The 18,665-nt window shown below is 41.9% G+C and overlaps 1 pseudogene; it reads right to left on the bottom strand.

Moving 5' to 3' along the window:
• LOC108719596 overlaps positions 1 to 18,665 on the bottom strand; it is a 40,812-nt pseudogene that overhangs the window by 16,751 nt on the left and 5,396 nt on the right.

Below are 18,665 nucleotides of genomic sequence, written 5' to 3'. Positions count from 1 at the left end.
GGTGTTCTAGACATGCTCTGGTGCGTGTGCCATACCATTGGTGTTCTAGAAATGCTCTGGTGCTGGGATAGGTTGAAGAATTTACTGATGAAGTCTTGTTCTGCCAGGCACAGCGGCTGCAGTTCACTTAAGACCTGTTCAAAAATCTGAAAAAGAAAGAGTACTGTTGCACTTGGTGCCTATTCATTCTGCTGCATATTATTGTACAGGCAGGCCCGGATTTGTGGAGAGGCCATCAAGGCCCGAGTCTAGGGCGGCAGGATTTTAGGGGGTTGCCCGACCACACCCATATTGGTTCAGAAACACTGGGGATGAGCAGGATATACGATTTTATTTAATCTCCTGTGCGCCAATCCCCATTTATCAGGTCCCGATCGAGGGCCAGAACTAGGGGTAGGCAGAGTAGAAATGTGCCTAAAGCAAAAAAACTAGGGGGCGCCAGGCACGTACCCTCTCTGTTGCCTACCCCACGTCCGGTCCCCTCTCTCCGACTGTATATTCACTTTGGCCATGTATCTGTTCTTCTCTGCATGCGCACAAGAGCATCAGTTTGTGCATATGCGAGAACGTTAGTTCACGCATGCACACAAGAACAGTAGTTTGCGCATACACACCCCATCCAGCGATACGACTGGCTAGGTTACCTAGGGCCTGGCTCTGTCCCAATCATGAAAGTTTGAGTGGAAAAAAAGGGAGGGGACAGGGGCAATGAACAACAGTAGGCCTAGTGGCGCCCGCTATGTAAATCCAGCCCTGTGTACAGGTATGGGATCTAGACATTTCTTAGAGACTCCATTTTATCCAAATAATCAATTTTTTTAAATGATTTCCTTTTTCTCTGTAATAATAAAATAGAACCTTGTACTTGATTCAAACTAATCCCAACTAATTAATACTTATTGGAAGCAAAACCAACCTATCTGGTTTATTTCATGTTTACATGATTTTCTAGTAGACTTAAGGTATGAAGATCCAAATTACAGAAAGATCCCTTATCTGGAAACCCCTTGAGCATCGTGGCTAACAGGCCCCATACCTGTACTATAAACACTCCTGAATCACAATGGCCAATACTTCATACATCTAAAATAGTCCATAGTAAGAGGTTATACAAGATGCCTGCATTTACATGTTGTAATCTGTTCCTATAGAAATACAGATCATACCCAAGGAGCCTTAACATTTTTAAATTCACCATTCATTAATGATTGTTAAGTGGAAAAAAAAATCCAACTTTCGTGAAAAAAACATGAGAGACGAGCTGATACATCGCTCAAGGATCCGCACACCTCTTGTGCATTGTACAGTGCTTTAATCATGTGACCCTTGAATGTATATTTACTTAATTTGACTGTGATTGTGTAGATTCTGCATTAATAGCCTGCCCAAGAAGGACCTCTTCCCCACCCTCACCTTGTTACATGTTAAAGGGATGAATTTTGGAACATAAAATCTCTCTCACTTTCCATGGTGGGTGGTGCAAGTCCCAAAGTGCATCACCTTAAAGGAACAGGAACACCAAAAACTGAAAGTGTATCAAAGTAATTAAAACATAATGCACTGTTGCTCTGTACTGGTAAAAGTTCTGTGTTTGCTTCAAAAAGACTACTGTAGTTTATATAAACAAGTTGCTATGTAGTCATGGGGGCAGTCATTCAAGGCACCTTTTTTCTCCTTTTTTTCCAGCTTGAATGGCTGCCCCCATGGCTACACAGCAGCTTATTTAATAAACTATAGTAGTGTTTCTAAAGCAAACACAAAGCTTTTACCAGTGCATGTTAAGAGTATATTATATGTTAATTACTTTAAAATGCTTTCTTTTTTTGGTGTCACTGTTCCTTTAACATGAAACAAGATGAGAGAGGGGTTGTATGACTGGAACCTGGAGCAGGAAGAAGAAAGGTCCCTGTGATTTAGAGGCAGACTATCATGGTTTCCTTTACAATCTGAAGACTCATAGATGTCTGTGTGAAAAGAAAAATCATTTTAGGACATGGAATGTATAATTTGACATAATAAATCCAGAGACAGACTACCATGGTTTCTTCTGAGGAATCTGTGCAAAACCCTATTGATTTTTTGGGCATGTAAAGTGTAATTTGACATTACAAACCCATAGATGCAGCTAGGCTGCTGAGATGATGCATTTCACAATATAAAACACAGGTTGGCATAGTGTGGGGCATACCTTATCAAATGTGGTCCTGTCTGCTACATCCAGGTCAGAAGCAGACATATTGCCCATGTCTAGCAGTGATGAAGACTGAGACCTGCAGCTGCTGGAGCTCTGTACAGATAACTTATTGAGACTTGATGTGGATCCTGTTAATTTCCCAGCACTTCCATGGAGACCTAAAATCCCAACAAATGAAAAGGTCTATAGGCCTCATTTACTAACATGCTGTATGTGCTATTTTGCAGGTGCCAAGAGCAACCAATCAGCAATTGATTCTGATCAGTTGGACCAAAGTTGGAGTTGATTGGTTGCATTTTCTTGATTTAGCACCTGTAAATCAGCCCTTATGTGTGCTCTCCCCAAACATTTGTACAGTGCTAAAAGGACTTTGTACAAGTAAAACCTACAAACCATTGTGGCTGCACACTTAAGCTGGGTATACACAAGAAAGTTCCAAATGTTTGGGAGCTCACAAAACAATTGTATTTAAAAAACCGCACCAAAGATATCCTTGATAGTAGTTAAATAGTTGTATCCTTAAGATTAAAGCAGAGGTCTGACCATGGTCAGTACAGTACAATTAACAAAGTCCAAAGAGAAAAAGTACCCCGTTTAATCAATTTAAATCAAATCAATTTATTTAAATCTGAACCTATTTGGGTGTTGAATAAGGTATAAGAATAGACCAATTTCGTTACTGTTTGAGTTAAATTGATTACGCGGGAGTACTTTTTCTCTTTGGACTTTATTAATTGAGCTCACAAAACAAGCAAATCTATGCCTGATTTTGCTACCCACTCGCTAGGCCATAATCAGGCTGATATGTTTGTTTCGACCCTGAAAAGTCTGGCGACTGGCACCATTCTGGTCTGTAATTGTCCAAACTGCCTGTTATTTCAGACACACATGTGGCCATCTTAAGTTTGTGTGAAACTCTTAAACTAAAAGTGCTTCTTTTAAATTAAAAAAATTATGTTTTTTATTGTTTTACTATATTATAGTTATGTCAACACGACATACCATACTCCCTCAGCAGGACCAAGTGTCCCATGCAACGAACGCACTAAGAATACTCACTCTCCGTTTCTTGTTTGACAGCAGTTTCCTTTCGAGGTAGCGTAGCTGGGGTTGGATTAGATTGCAAGCATCAAAGACAAAAGATGCATTAGGAAAAACAGGCATTTTAGAGACCATGCACAAGAGAAAAGTTAGGCACTTGTTAGAAAGTCATGCTGAAGGCAATTAAAAAGCATTACAGTTATAATTTGTTACATGGAAGAACCAATACAATACACACATATAGTAATGGAAAGAAATGACGTTATAAATGAAATTTATCAATGGAAATTTACTTATTCTAGATAAATTGCACACATGCAATGCTTTAGTATGAAAGTATTCTATATGGAACCCAAAGATTAACTGTATCTTAATGGAAAACATGTCAAGCTTCATTATTAAAGGAGAAGGAAAGGCTAACAATAAGTAATCTTTATCAGAAAGGTCTATATAAATACACCAGTAAACCCTCAAAGTAATGCTGTTCTGATCCCTCTGTCAAAAGAAACACATAATTTCTATCCTTCTATTGTGTACACATGGGCTTCTGTATCAAACTTCCTGTTTTTAGCATAAACTTCCAGGGCTACTGCATGAGCATGCTCAGTTTGCTCCTCTATCCCTCCTTTTTCACCCTCCTCTCTTTCCTGCTGTAATCTGAGCCCAGAGCTATGAGTGAGGAGGGAGAGACTCAGATAGGAAGTGATGTCACACCAAGCTAATTAAAGCATGTTATCCTAAACAAACAGTGTTTCTAGAGCTGTTTACTCAGATATGGTAAAGTATTCTGCAGAATAAATCTAGTGTTATAGCTTGCACTATTGTGGCTAATCTATTGGCAATAAACTGCTTCCATAGCTTTCCTTCTCCTTTTATGGTACCAAAATGGAATACCTCTTCAGATTGGGCAAATGGGAAGTATTTAATAGTTAAAAACATTGAGGAAATGGAATCCTGTTCTAATGATTTCCCCTGACCAGAAACCTAGAGAGCATCCTTGTAGCTGTAGGCCAAATTCCCACTATTTGTCTCTAAGTGCCAGCAACAAATCAACAATAAGCTTTTATTACTTGCAAGAGTCTCAACACTATAATCAATGTCTGGTTTGTTGCTCACACTAATCTAATTTCATATATTGGGATTCTATTAAACAAAGAAAAAGTAGTAACCCCACACAGTCTGAAAATGGTTTTAGTCTGAATTAATTAGTAACAATAGTATTGGAATTCTGCCATCCGTGTTATTTCTGTTTTAATTGTAAACAGCAAAGGTATCTTTTGAATTCCTACTCCCAGTATCCTCATTGAGCCTTGCTAAGAGGCAGAGTTTAGAGCAGCATGATGAAATCTGTGTTCTAAGGGTGCTGTACAATATAACACTGTATTTCAAAATATTCCTTGGTTTAATTAGTACTCTATATAGTGCAGCATAAAAATGGTGACCATGTAACAGTTTAGCAGGAGAACCAAAACAAATGACATCCCCCAAACAATCCTGTCCATCTCTGGTCACAACACCTTTGGCCCTATCACTACTGGAATGACAGCGCGGTTCAATAATCAAGCCCTGCGGGATACTCAACAAGCTCAAAGGCAGGAAAAACCCCCAGCATTCTGCTACATTGAGACTATGTTAACATGTGAGGGATTTCCAATCAATTGTAATATTGCATCATATTGCGTACATTTTTAGAACCCAAAATACAGATAACTTTTTCCTTGTTTAAATATTCATGCACATATGATATGCGTTTGATTCTGAGCAGGCAGAAAACCAATTATAGGGCAACCATAAATTACCTCTTCTAATAGCAGACACAATTTATCGTAAAGTGGGTCATACATTCTATATTCTCTAAACGTATTGACTATGTTGCAAAAAAATATTCTGCTAACTTTAGTTGCTGTTATAAAACCAGGTCAGGCTAAATTCCACATTTTACTCAACCCTCTACCACTGGCAACATAGAAAACATAGTGCTGGTATGAGAAGTCATTTTGTCAGCAAGTTTAACTGCAAATGTTCAACAAGCTCAAAAATATAGTTAATTGTAGTTATTACTACATTGGGTAGAATTCCTTTTTCTGTCCTAGATATTCCAGGCTTGATAAAGGGTCCAGTGGGGCTCGAAACGTTGCCCTTTGTTTGTATTAAATGGGCTAAATAAAATCACTGAAGATTTTGCATCATTTCCAGAGTACTACTGGATTTCTTTCTCTGGATATAGCAGTTGACCCAGATAGCAGGCAAGGGTCTTCTAGTCTAGCACCTGAAACCTACACAGATATACAAGAGGGTAGAGCACTCCTAATTATTACTATATATTCCTGAAGTCTGCGAGGGAACATATACTGTATTATATTCACTAGGCCTACAGACGAATGAGCAATGTTTTTCATGTTTTTAACCTTGTTATGGCACAAGACGGGCCCTGGTCAAATATTGGGCCTCAAGGGGGACTTGAACTGAACAAGTCTCAAAAAGACCAATCCTGTGGAAATCCATAGATTATGTACCATATGGGCTGGCTTAACAAACTTCTTCCCCTGCTCTGATTTCTCTCTCATACAGTCGCACAATGTAATCCATGTAATTCTGAAAAATCTAAGTAAATTATGTTTGTCAATTAAAACAGGCCTTGTAATGACATACTTTTACAATCATTCAATTTCAATGGATTGATACTGCCTCCTCTATTTATCCCTGGCCTGTCTAGTGGGGGTAATAAATATATAGCAGTTTTCAGACACCTATGGAATCTTAGAAGCTAGGGATGCACCGAATCCAGGACTCGGTTCGGGATTTGGTCAGGATTCTGCCTTTTTCCAGCAGGATTCGGACGAATTCTTCTGTCCAGCCGAACCAAATCCGAATCCTAATTTGTATATGCAAATTGGGGGCAGGAGTGAAATCGCGTGACTTTTTGTTACAAAACAAGTAAAAAATGTGTTCCCCTTCCCACCTCTAATTTCCATATGCAAAGTAGAATTCGGATTCGGTATTCGGCTGAATCTTTTGCGAAGGATTCGGGGATTCGGCCGAATCCAAAATAGTGGATTCGGTGCATCCCTAATAGAAGCACAATATTGCTCCCCTATGCGTAGAATCACTGACTCGTTCACCATATAACTTGTTAACTGCTTTCCTGCTACCTCGCTTACTACGTCAATATTAGAAGTCACAATGGAGCACTTTACAATATAAATGCACAACAAATGATTTGTACTTGTCATGAAAATCCATGGTTGCTAAATGATTTCAGTGTACAATATGTTGTTCCATGTTGTACATGTTTATATAAATACACTGGGGAGAGAGACATTTGAAGAAGAAATTTCCTATGCTATGCCACAAATTGACTTGGTTGTGCAATGGTTAGCAATGTTGCTTTGCAGTGCTAGGGTCCTAGGTTAAATTTTAGCACGAGTTTGTGTTCTCCCTATGCATATGTGGGTTTCCTCCAGGTACAACAATTGTAGATACATCACCTCCTCTCCTTTCCTTTGATATTCCTGCCCGGTGGTGCAGAACTCCCTCGTCAGTCGGCACACGTCAATCATACATAAGGAACATAGGAATAGAGTCACACATACACCATGTTGTTTTGCAAGCCGGGGAACTTGCCCCTTTTATTTTTACCACGCGTGCATCAACGTTTCGGGGGGGGGGGGTTCACCCTGGGGGGGTTCACCCTCCCTTCATCAGGATCTGAAGGGAGGGTGAACCCCCCCCCGAAAAGTTGATGCACGGGTGGTAAAAATAAAAGGTCACTGAATAGCTGCTGTTGCTGCTTAACAGCCTGAAGCATTGTGTGTCCTACAAAGAAAATCAACAAGAAAATAGTTCCTTAGTAAATCCGATTTTATTTTATTCATTTTTTAGACTACTACCACACTGGGTATGCCTGATATAAAAGTATGTAGGGTAGCATGTGGTTCCCTAGTTTCTCTATTATATAATATTCTTGATTATATTATATTGTCAGTATTTGATTATATTGTCATGTGAAATGCTACTTGTTATAAATGACTCTGCTTGCCTCCCCCCCCCTTTTCCCTTTCATTTCTGTACCCTCCCCCCAAAATGCAATAAACAAAGAATATACAAAAAAAAAAAAACACTCATGAACCAACACTGTGTCATTTCTGTTCATATTAAATGAGAAGTTATAATGTGCCTTGAAAGCCAAAGAAGGCAGAAAGATTAAGTTCTACATTTGCTGGCTTAGTTGTTACCTAGTACAAGAGCTAGCATGCAAATATTCAAGGGGGCACCATGGTATGCTGGGAGCTTAATTGAACAAGTCCATGTATCGGCACTCGCCAAATCAAGAGCATTAGCCGGTTGCTTACCAAAAAAAAATACAAGCACCATAGAAAGCACTCACGGCAAAAATATGAAAACATTTCACCAGTCAAAAATGCATTTCAATCCACCGGGGACCGTTGTTAGGATATGGACCGGAATTAGTACAATTGCTTAAATATGTAAAACAACCAATCAGTGCAATCAGTGTTATAATTAACCCCATGTGGGCTCAGTAGTCAACCCATAACTATATACCAGCAAATTTAATACAAATATGAATCAATTAATCTAAAAAAATTTTAAAAACTTCTACCCATCTGTGTATCATCATAAAAACATAATTAAATATTAGTGACCCACTTATCAAACATTAATAACCACAATCAATTATAACTCTAATTGTACACCAATACTTAATCTCCTCTAAACATCAGGAGTGGCCACTACATACCATGAATTTCCAATAATACATAAAAATAATCAACTGATTAATCACCCCCAAGTTACCCCCCCCCCAGTGGATTGAAACACATTGATGAGAGCATGGTGTAAGAAAGATATATATACACATACTGAAAGTGTATTTCTGACCACGGAATCAAGCATTTAAAAGCATAAGTGTTCTTGAATGACATAGCAAAACAACACTGTATAGCCATTAAAGCAAAAGGTCAGAAAGCCAATAACCACAACTTTTATAGTAAGTACTGCTCTTACCAGGATGAAGAGCCACATGCATACACTGTAGGAGAGCTCTGCTGCGTTAGTACAAGCCTCAATCCCTCGAGATGAAGAAAGATCTGCTTCTTGGAGAGCTTTAATGTGATTTAATTAGATAAATCCATGTGGTTCTAAAAACATAAAAATCTCTTACTATGTGATACAGAAGATATAAAAATGTGATTTACCAGAAGAGTCCTGTATCTCAGCAGTAGCAATTCCTTAATATTTACTAAAGCTGAATGCTACCAGGACATGGTATTGAGTGGGATTACTGGTTCCTTTATCTAAAAAATTGGCATTTACATGTGATCCTACAAGAAATGTTCATTTGTGTTACTGAGAAACAATAAGTGATATGCATTTATCTTTATATAAAGACATTTACAAAACAAATACTCACAACAAGGAATTCAATCTCGCCCAGGAGAGTGTCACTGTTGGTCTTGCTGAGCTCAATAAGATGGTTGCTCTCAGAGATCTGGTCCATTTGTTCCTTCACACTCTGTAGCATCTCCTCATAGCTGCTCAGTTTTCCTTCAATGTGATCTACCTCCTTAAGGGCTTCATCCAGCAGTTGCATGAGGATATTAACTTGTTTTTCTGAAGCCATGATTGACTGAATATTTGCCTGCAAAACACAAGGAAAGAAACACCTCTGAAAGTTCATATGCCAGATCAGTTATTCCTTTAAATGGAGGTGTTTAAACCCAGCATGAACAAAAAAATTTTTTTAAAGGAAAGGCCTATTTGCTTTGGGGTGCCAAAAGTTAAGCACGCGCAACTGATTATATTACTTACCTGAAACCCTGGGCCGCTGCTCCTATCAGCAGAAAACTGCACTGGTACGGGGGTTCTTCCAGTGAGCACCACAGAGCGATGATTTCCTTCTTCTTCTTTCTTTAAACTTCCCAGGACAGACGCATGCACAGTAGAATGAAATAGCCAACGTCTTTGTTAAAGTTCGGCTTTTCATTGTACTTTTCATGGGCACCCAAGGGAAAAAAGAAGAAGAAGCAAGTGACCGCTCCATGGTGCTCGCTGTAATAACCTCCCGACGGGTGGAGTTTTCTGTTGATAGGAGCACCAGCCTGGGGTTTCAGGGAAGTAAATACAATCACTTGGGGGGTACCAAACTTTTGGCACCCCCAAGTAAATTCAGCCTTTCCTCCTTTAAGTAAAAAGCAAACTTAACATACAGGCCTGTATTTACTAATGGTGAGAAAGCGAAAAGTGCAAAAATCTCTGCAATTTGCCATGCTTCAATGCAGCAATTTTTCCAGTATTATACATTTGCAAGCACTGCAGTTCACCACAAAATTTGGCATATACCACTAGACAGTGCAGAAGCAATACAAAATGGGAGCCCTGTATATTATTACTCAGTCAACAGCAGGTTTAGAAGAGTACCTCGAGCCTACATGCTTTATCTTAATGATAGTATTTGACGCACTGGCCAAGAAAACATTGGAGATGAATCTTAAATGTATTAAGTATTGGCACACACAGGTTTTCCCATCTAATTTTGGAGCTAGAGCTCTGAAAAAAGTACTAAGATGCACTAAGTAGTTGCAATCAAGTGATGATTGTGACCTTGGCTGACCATAACAGATACAACTGATGTTTGTGCATCCTTGAACTTGTCTTACCCCATCCAAAACCTGCAGCTCTCTGGATAATTTCTCTGCAAAGACCTCTGCATTGGATATTGCATATTCACAGTCCTCCATCATAATCTCAATGTCCTGCTTCTCTCTGGCATTTAATTCCTGGTACTCGGCTGCTGCTTCTTCATCTCCCCCAGTAACAGTCTGGTTCTCCCCACTAGGAACAGACTCTTTAAGACGTGATGGGGAAAAAACAGATTACTATTTATATTCGTACAGATACAAAACCAATCACTTCTCTTCAACGAGTATTTTTTCCAATTTGCTGTACTATTCAGATCTTATCTAACCTTCAAAACTCTGTCTGGTTGCACAGGGAGGTTATACCAGGCAGTCAAATCTATATGAAGACTAGATTTCTATTCTTTAATTACTCTACTATACATTTTTCTGTTCAGGACCATGCCTATTTATATTCCAGTTAAAACAATGCCTGGTTGCTAGGGCAAGTGGGACCCTAGCAAACAAATAGAATCTTAAAATTCCAAATAGAAAGCTGCAACATAACATTAGGTCATTAAAAACCACTTGACCAGTTATTCTTAGAATACCAAAAATACTCCAGCTAAAACTGTTGAGGTCATGTAGAAGTCAATGGAAGATGTCTCTTTAACCATTTGAAGATGTCTGTAGCCTTCACGATTTTTGGGTTTTTTTACGTTGGTTTGCGCTGAAAAACTCAATAAATTTGAGCCATGCAAGATTTTTTAGACTATAACTCAATAAATTTGAGCATTCGAGTTTTTTCCCCCGATTGCATACAATTGAGTTTTTTTACATACAGGTTTTTTTCAAAAATAAGCAAACATTTATTCGAGTTAGTAAAAAAAACTCACAAACTCGATCTTTGATAAATAACCCCAGTAACGTGTCCTTTCCAATCATTTCAAAATGTGGGTTCAATGAAGCTTATTTAATATTTTAAAAGAGATACTTTTCAGAGAGAATGGATTGAAGAAGAAGGAAATTGGAGATAGAAGGCAGGCATAGAAAAATGAATGCTACTGTATTAATCTTCAGCCTAAAGACAACATTAAGACTTTATATCTCTCTCTCACGCCTGGCTATAATAATTGGACACAGGCCTGTGATATCACAAGAAAGGATGAGCGTGAACATGTTCACATGAACACAGTGGCATTATGCTGTTGTACATTCCTTGTGAATGGTATAACATACAGCTATATTGCTTGCCTCAGCTATCAATCAGGGAAGCCTGTCTGAGGGCCCCACACAGGGGCCAATAAGTTGCCGACTCGGTCTGTCAGCAGCTTTTATCGGCCCGTGTATGGCCAGCTTAATACTACAGAATTCGGATTTCATTCAGCCGTAGGAAGCAACGTTGCAGGCCTACAATGCATAATAGAAGGAGCAATAAGTGAGTGCAGATAATAAACAGCTAAGCAGAGCCTCGATCATCTCTAGCAAAGAAAGCATTAAAGGGACAGTATACCCCTCAAAATTGGTTTAATGAAAAGTTATTTATTGCTCTAAACATCAACATTTTAAAATAAAATTAAAGCCACAAAAAAAAAAACAAAAACAAAAAAAAAAACAAGCAACTCACAGATACGTGGCTGTATAATGATCTGATTTTTATTTAAAATGATAACAGGCTTTAGCTGGGGAAAGTGAGGGATTTATTTATACAGAGAGCTTCTCAGTGGGGATTGCCTTGTTTAGCGCAAGAAATAACAAAAGTCAAAAAGTGTTCAGCACAAGCCTGGTTCATTGTTGAAAAAGGAGGTATGCTATTCCTTTAAGCATAATGTAAAACCATACTTAGAAAACATATGTTTTCTACACGAATACCTCTTTGTAGTGTATGCTAAGACAACTTTAAAATTATATGATTAACTCCCTATTCATTTCTACAAAATGACTCCAGAAGGTCTAACTATAACTATAGGAACATGTATAAATAAATCATGGCACCCACCTTCATCAACTTTAGGCAGTTCTATGTAAGGAAAAAAAGAGCAAAGGACAGTAAGCAAGAGAGTATTACAGCATAGTTTGTATACAGAATACATTTGGAAACAGTTATATTGCTTGGCTATAGCTTTGACGCACAGTGCAATGCACACTAGGTATTAATCATTGCAATGAGGTAAATGTAGAAAACTACTCAGTCTTACCTGGAAACCCGTTTTGTTTATATCACGAAACCATGTTTTATGATGATTGGGAATGCTCTTGTTTGAGGATACTTGCATTGTTCTTTAGCTCTAAGGCTAGGGGCCAGACACGGCCAAAATCAGCGTGATGAAATCCGCAGGCCGATTTTAGCCACACCACTAGCAGTATCCTCTTCTTGTTTTGCGAAAAAATTCGATACTTTGCATTTTGCGCCGTGTGTTGCCCTAGCCTAAATGCTATGGTTTCTACGTACACCCATCTCTCAATCACTATGAAGATACCCAGAATATCAGCAAAGGCACCAGTTTGTGTAAGGCTCTGAACACAACCATCTTCACTCCTTCCACTTCAACTAATTGCTTAGAACAGACAAAAGGCAATTTAATGATTACATTATTAATTTACTGGGCATCTAAAAGCAACCAATTAGTAATTTTATTGTCCACACCTCAAAAAGGATATAAAATCTCAGATACTTAAATGGCATTGGTCAACTCCCCCTCCCCCCATAAAATCATGCAAAGTCACCCACTAAGCGACTGCATTTGGAAACCCAATTAATACCTCAAGCAACAGCATCATAAATTACAAAATGATCTCTGCTGCTTTGCTACTTAAGGGCTCTTACACATGAGCGTTTTTACCTGCGCTCCCCTGCGTTCCGTTTTTCTGCGTTCAGCCACAGGGGAGCGCAGGAATAGATGCATTTAATTATTTCAAATGGGGCTGTACTCACACAGGCGCATGTAGGCGCCGAACGCAGGTTGAGACGCAACATGCTGCATTTTTCCTGCGTTCGGCGCCTACATGCGCCTGTGTGAGTACAGCCCCATTTGAAATAATTAAATGCGTCTATTCCTGCGCTCCCCTGCGGCTGAACGCAGAAAAACGGAACGCAGGGGAACGCAGGTAAAAACGCTCATGTGTAAGAGCCCTAACCCATCCTTGAGCAATGTCCCTTTAAAGGAACAGTTCAGTGTAAAAATAAAAACTGGATAAATGGATCGACTGTGCAAAATAAAAAATGTTTCTAATATAGTTAGTTAGCCAAATATGTAATGTATAAAGGCTGGAGTGACTGGATGTGTAACATTACAGAACAGAACACTACTTCCTGCTTTTCAACTCTCTAATGCTGAGTTAGTCAGTGACTTTAAGATGGGGCATGTGGGACATAACTGTTCAGTGAGTTTGCAATTGATCCTTAGCATTCAGCTCAGATTCAAAAGCAAAAGTCATGGCCCATGTGCCCCCCCCCTTAAATCACTAATTGGTTACTGCTTGGTCACCAGGGTAACCAGTCAGCGGAAACCAAGAGAGCGGCAAAAGCAGGAAGTAGTGTTCTGTTCTGTTCAGTCACTCCAGACTTTATACATTACATTTTTGCCTAACTATATTAGGAACATTTTTTTTATTTTATTTACCCAGTTTTTATTTTTATACTGAAGAATTCCTTTAGGTTAGAACCTCAGAGCCTCAATGGTTGCTGAGAATGCTGTTGTAATGGAAGATGGAGAACTTACCCCACGGGATGTCCAAGATGGCGACCTCCTGCTCCACCATGCGGTCCTTCCTGGTCGCAATATGACTGCGTCCGAAACGAGTCGCCCCCGGATTGGTCGCCGGCGACGGAATGGACGCCGGCGTCAGAATGTGCGTCGGCGTCAGGACGCTAACGTGAGGACGCCGGCGTCGGCGTCATGACGTCATTGCGTCAAGTTTTGGCGCCAACTTTGGACTATTTATTCCTGACTGCCCTTTTCCTCCTTGCCCAATTATAGGTCTATCTTGCATAGTTCCTGGGTGTGATTTACTGCTTTCTGATTATCTGTGTACCGACTTCTTGCCTGTTTTTCGACTCTGATCCTTGCTGCCTGTATTTGACCATTTGCCTGTTTACGACCATCCTCTTGATAAATCCTTTTGTACCGCGAACTTGGTGTTATTGCCTCCTCCTTGGTCCGCACTACAACAGAGCCTTCGGGCCCTGACAGTATAATTGGGCCATGGACCCTTCGGAGGGGCCTCAAGTTCCAACCGATGTCGGCAGAGCTGTTCGTGGATTGGCTTCCCGCATGCACTCCTATGAAGCCCAGCAAACCCACTTCGGCCAGGCACTAGAAGCAATCTTGGAGAAATTGTCTGCCTTATCTCCTGTGGCTCCAGTCCCTATGCCAGTTCCTGCAACTCCGCTCCAGGTTTCCGAGCCTCGCATCCCTGCACCTCCTCTCTACAGCGGTGATCCGGAATCATGCCGTGGTTTCATCAACCAGTGTGAAATCCAGTTCACCCTGCTTCCAGGTCAGTTTGTCTCGGAGCGAGCAAAGGTGGGCTATATTATCACCCGCCTGCAAGGGAAAGCTCTGGAGTGGGCTTCTCCTCTTTGGGAGAAGGAGGATCCGGTAATCGACGATGCCAGGGCCTTCATCCGGGACCTTCGCACAGTATTCGATGCTCCTGGTCGGGCTACTTCTGCCTCAGCCCGTTTATTCCAACTGCAGCAAGGGACCCGTTCAGTTCCTGAATATGCCATCGAGTTCCGAACTCTCGTGGCAGAAACTTCGTGGAATAATGATGGATACCATGCTGCCTTTTACAACGGTCTGGCGATGCGCATCAAGAACGATCTCGTATCCCGTGAGATTCCTCCTCGATGGGAGGACCTTGTTGCATTGGCGGTGAAGGTTGACACCCGACAGAGGGAGTTCCAAGTCGAACTTGACAGGGATCGTGCTAGGAAGTTTTCCAGGTTCCAACCCACCCTGGCTCCACGCTTCCAAAGACCCCTACTCCCCAGTCCGGCTTCTAATCTTCTTCCTCCTCCTCCTGTGGCACCTGCTACTTCTTCTTTGCCATCTGAAGAACCAATGCAGATCGGTCGGGCACGCCTTTCCGAACAGGAGAAGCTCTGGAGAAGGGCTGCTGGGTTATGCCTCTACTGTGGGGGAAAAGCTCACTTCGCCCAAGAATGCCCAGTGAAGCCGGGAAACTCCAAAACCTAGGTAAGCTTGGGGAGACTTACCTGGGTGGAATTTGTTCTTCTCCCCATTCCTCTGCTCAACGTTTTCTCCTCCCTGTTCTAATCCAGTTCGGCTCCAAGAAGATTTCTTCTCAGGCCTTCCTCGATTCTAGTGCTGCAGGCAACTTCATGGATCGTGCCTTTGCTGACAACCATGTCATTCCGCTTCAACCTTTGGCAACCCCTCTTCGAGTCCTGGCGATTGATGATCGTCCCCTTTCTTCTGCCATCATCTCGCAGTCTACTCAGGAACTTTCCTTCAAGGTGGGCACTATGCATTTGGAAAGACTGTCTTTTCTTCTTATTGATTGCCCTTCAACTCCTGTGGTCCTGGGACTGCCTTGGCTGTGTGTTCATAATCCAGTCATTGACTGGTCCATCTCACAAATTTCCCGTTGGAGTCCATTTTGTGTACACAACTGTTTGCCTGCTGCTCCTGTCATCAAAGTTTCTTCAGTATCTTCAAATTCTTCTCTTCCTCCTGTGTACCAAGCCTTTTCCGATGTCTTTGATAAGAAGTCCGCTGAGACTCTCCCACCTCATCGTCCCTATGATTGTCCTATCGAACTTTTACCCGGCTCAATGCCTCCTCGAGGCCGCACTTATCCGCTTTCTCCCTCCGAAACTTCTGCTATGAAGTCCTATATCCAGGAGAATCTTCAAAGAGGTTTTATTCGTCCTTCTACCTCCCCTGCTGGAGCAGGATTCTTCTTTGTTGAGAAAAAAGACGGAAGTTTGCGGCCCTGCATTGACTACAGGGGGTTAAATAAAATCACCGTAAAGAACAGATATCCCCTTCCTCTCATCTCTGAACTTTTTGATCAGCTCAAGGGGGCTAGTTTCTTTACTAAATTGGATCTATGTGGGGCCTACAATCTCATTCGGATCCGCGAGGGAGATGAATGGAAGACCGCTTTCAATACTCATGATGGCCATTACGAGTATCTCGTCATGCCTTTCGGCCTTTGCAATGCTCCTGCGGTCTTCCAAGAATTAGTTAATGACATTTTTCGTGATCTTTTGGGACAGTGTGTGGTCGTGTACTTAGACGACATTCTTATTTTTTCCAAAAACCTCTTCGATCATCGTTGTCAAGTGCGTGAAGTTCTTTCCAGGTTGAGGAAAAATAATCTCTTCGCCAAGTTGGAAAAATGCACCTTCGAAGTTTCTTCCATTCCTTTTCTTGGCTACATCATTTCTCCTCAAGGTTTTAAGATGGATCCCGCCAAAGTTTCTGCAATTTTGGATTGGCCTCTTCCTATCAGCGTTAAGGCAGTCCAGAGGTTTATCGGCTTCGCCAATTTTTATAGACAATTTATCAAAAACTTCTCTTCCAAGATCCATCCAATTCTTGCCTTGATCCGTAAAGGGAGTAAACCTCAACTCTGGCCCCCTCTAGCTCTCGAAGCCTTCAAGACCCTCAAGGAAGCCTTTTCTTCTGCTCCTATTCTTCGACACCCTGAACCCTCACAACCCTTCTTCATTGAAGTCGATGCCTCAGATGTGGGAGCTGGAGCAGTTCTGTCTCAAAGATCTTCCTCTGACGGGAAACTCCACCCGTGTGCTTTTTTCTCTAAAAAATTTTCTTCCCCTGAGCAGAACTACGATGTGGGCAATCGGGAGTTACTTGCCGTTAAGTTGGCCCTGGAAGAATGGAGGCATTTGCTTGAAGGTTCTTCTATTCCAGTGACAATCTTCACCGACCACAAGAACCTTGAGTTTATTCAATCCCTCAAGCGCCTCAATCCCCGGCAAGCCAGGTGGGCACTTTTCTTTTCTCGTTTTAATTTTATTATCACCTTTCGCCCTGGCTCCAGAAACAGGAAGGCTGACGCTCTGTCCAGAAGCTTTGCTCCTGAAGATTCCTGTCCCGAAGATCCTGTACCCATTGTACCCTCTACCAAGATTATTGCCGCCTTGTTTCCCTCCTGTGCCCCTCAGTTACTTTCTGCTCAGTCTTCGGCTCCTGCAGAGATCCCTCTTGGTGTTGCCTTCGTCCCTCCGGAATTTCGTCATGACATTTTATCCCAAGCCCACAGTTCCAAACAGGCTGGTCATCCTGGGATTAAGAAGACAACCGAACTCTTGTCTCGTTTGCTCTGGTGGCCGTCCCTAAGGAAAGATGTCAAAGACTGTGTTTCATCCTGTTCCACCTGTGCTGTTTCCAAGTCCGGTCATTCTCCCCCCAAGGGTTTACTCTTGCCACTTCCCATTCCATCTCGACCTTGGACTCACTTGGCGATGGATTTCATTGTCGATCTCCCTGTTTCATCTGGCCACACTGTCATCTGGGTGGTGATCGACAGATTCAGCAAAATGGCTCACTTCACGCCCCTCCGGAAACTGCCTTCTGCTCCTGAACTCTCTGAACTTTTCATCAAACATATATTTCGTCTCCATGGTTTTCCTACCGAGATTGTGTCCGATCGGGGTTCCCAGTTTATTTCCAAGTTCTGGAGGTCTCTTTGCAAAGCCCTTAACATTTCTCTTCAATTTTCTTCTGCCTACCACCCACAGTCGAATGGAGCCGCTGAACGGGTCAATCAGGCCTTGGAACTGTTTCTTCGTTGTCATGTGTCCTTGTGCCAGGATGATTGGTCGGATCTTCTTCCCTGGGCTGAATTTGCCCACAACAACGCCCTGCATTCTTCTTCCCAGAACTCTCCTTTCTTCTGTGTTTATGGTCTCAATCCTTTGGCATTTTCTCAGGATCTTCTTCTTACCAATGTGCCTGCGGCCAATGACCAAGCTGCTCACATGTTGGCTATTTGGCATGCCACTGCGGCAAACTTGAAGAAGAGTTCTCTGGTGCAGAAAAAGTTTGCTGACAAAAGAAGGATTTCTTCCCCTCCATATGTTCCTGGTGATAAAGTTTTTCTTTCCACACGTAACATTTGTCTGAAGATTCCTACACCCAAGCTTGGTCCTAAATTCATCGGCCCCTTCCCTATCATCGAAATCATCAACCCTGTGGCTGTCCGTCTTCAACTCCCTCCTGAACTGCGGATACCCAATGTTTTTAATGTTTCCCTGCTTAAACCTGCTATGTCTTGCCCTTCTTCTTCTTCTTCTCCAGCTACTGTTTTGGTTGACGATCATATGGAATTTGAAGTCAAAAGAATCCTGGACTCTCGTATTTCCCGGGGCATTCTTCAATATCTTATCGAGTGGAAGGGGTTCGGTCCTGAGGAGTGTTCTTGGGTGAGGAGTTCCGATGTACATGCACCTGTCCTGGTTCGTAAGTTCCACAGACTCTTTCCTTCTTCCCCTAGCCTCGGTGGTCCTGAGGCCCCCCCTAAGGAGGGGGGTACTGTAATGGAAGATGGAGAACTTACCCCACGGGATGTCCAAGATGGCGACCTCCTGCTCCACCATGCGGTCCTTCCTGGTCGCAATATGACTGCGTCCGAAACGAGTAGCCCCCGGATTGGTCGCCGGCGACGGAATGGACGCCGGCGTCAGAATGTGCGTCGGCGTCAGGACGCTAACGTGAGGACGCCGGCGTCAGCGTCATGACGTCATTGCGTCAAGTTTTGGCGCCAACTTTGGACTATTTATTCCTGACTGCCCTTTTCCT

Source organism: Xenopus laevis, chromosome 1L (genome assembly GCF_017654675.1).
Source record: "Xenopus laevis strain J_2021 chromosome 1L, Xenopus_laevis_v10.1, whole genome shotgun sequence".
In the NCBI taxonomy this organism is placed as follows: Eukaryota; Metazoa; Chordata; class Amphibia; order Anura; family Pipidae; genus Xenopus; species Xenopus laevis.
The sequence above is the reverse complement of the archived record's forward strand: the minus strand, read 5'-3'. Positions and strand labels throughout refer to the sequence as shown.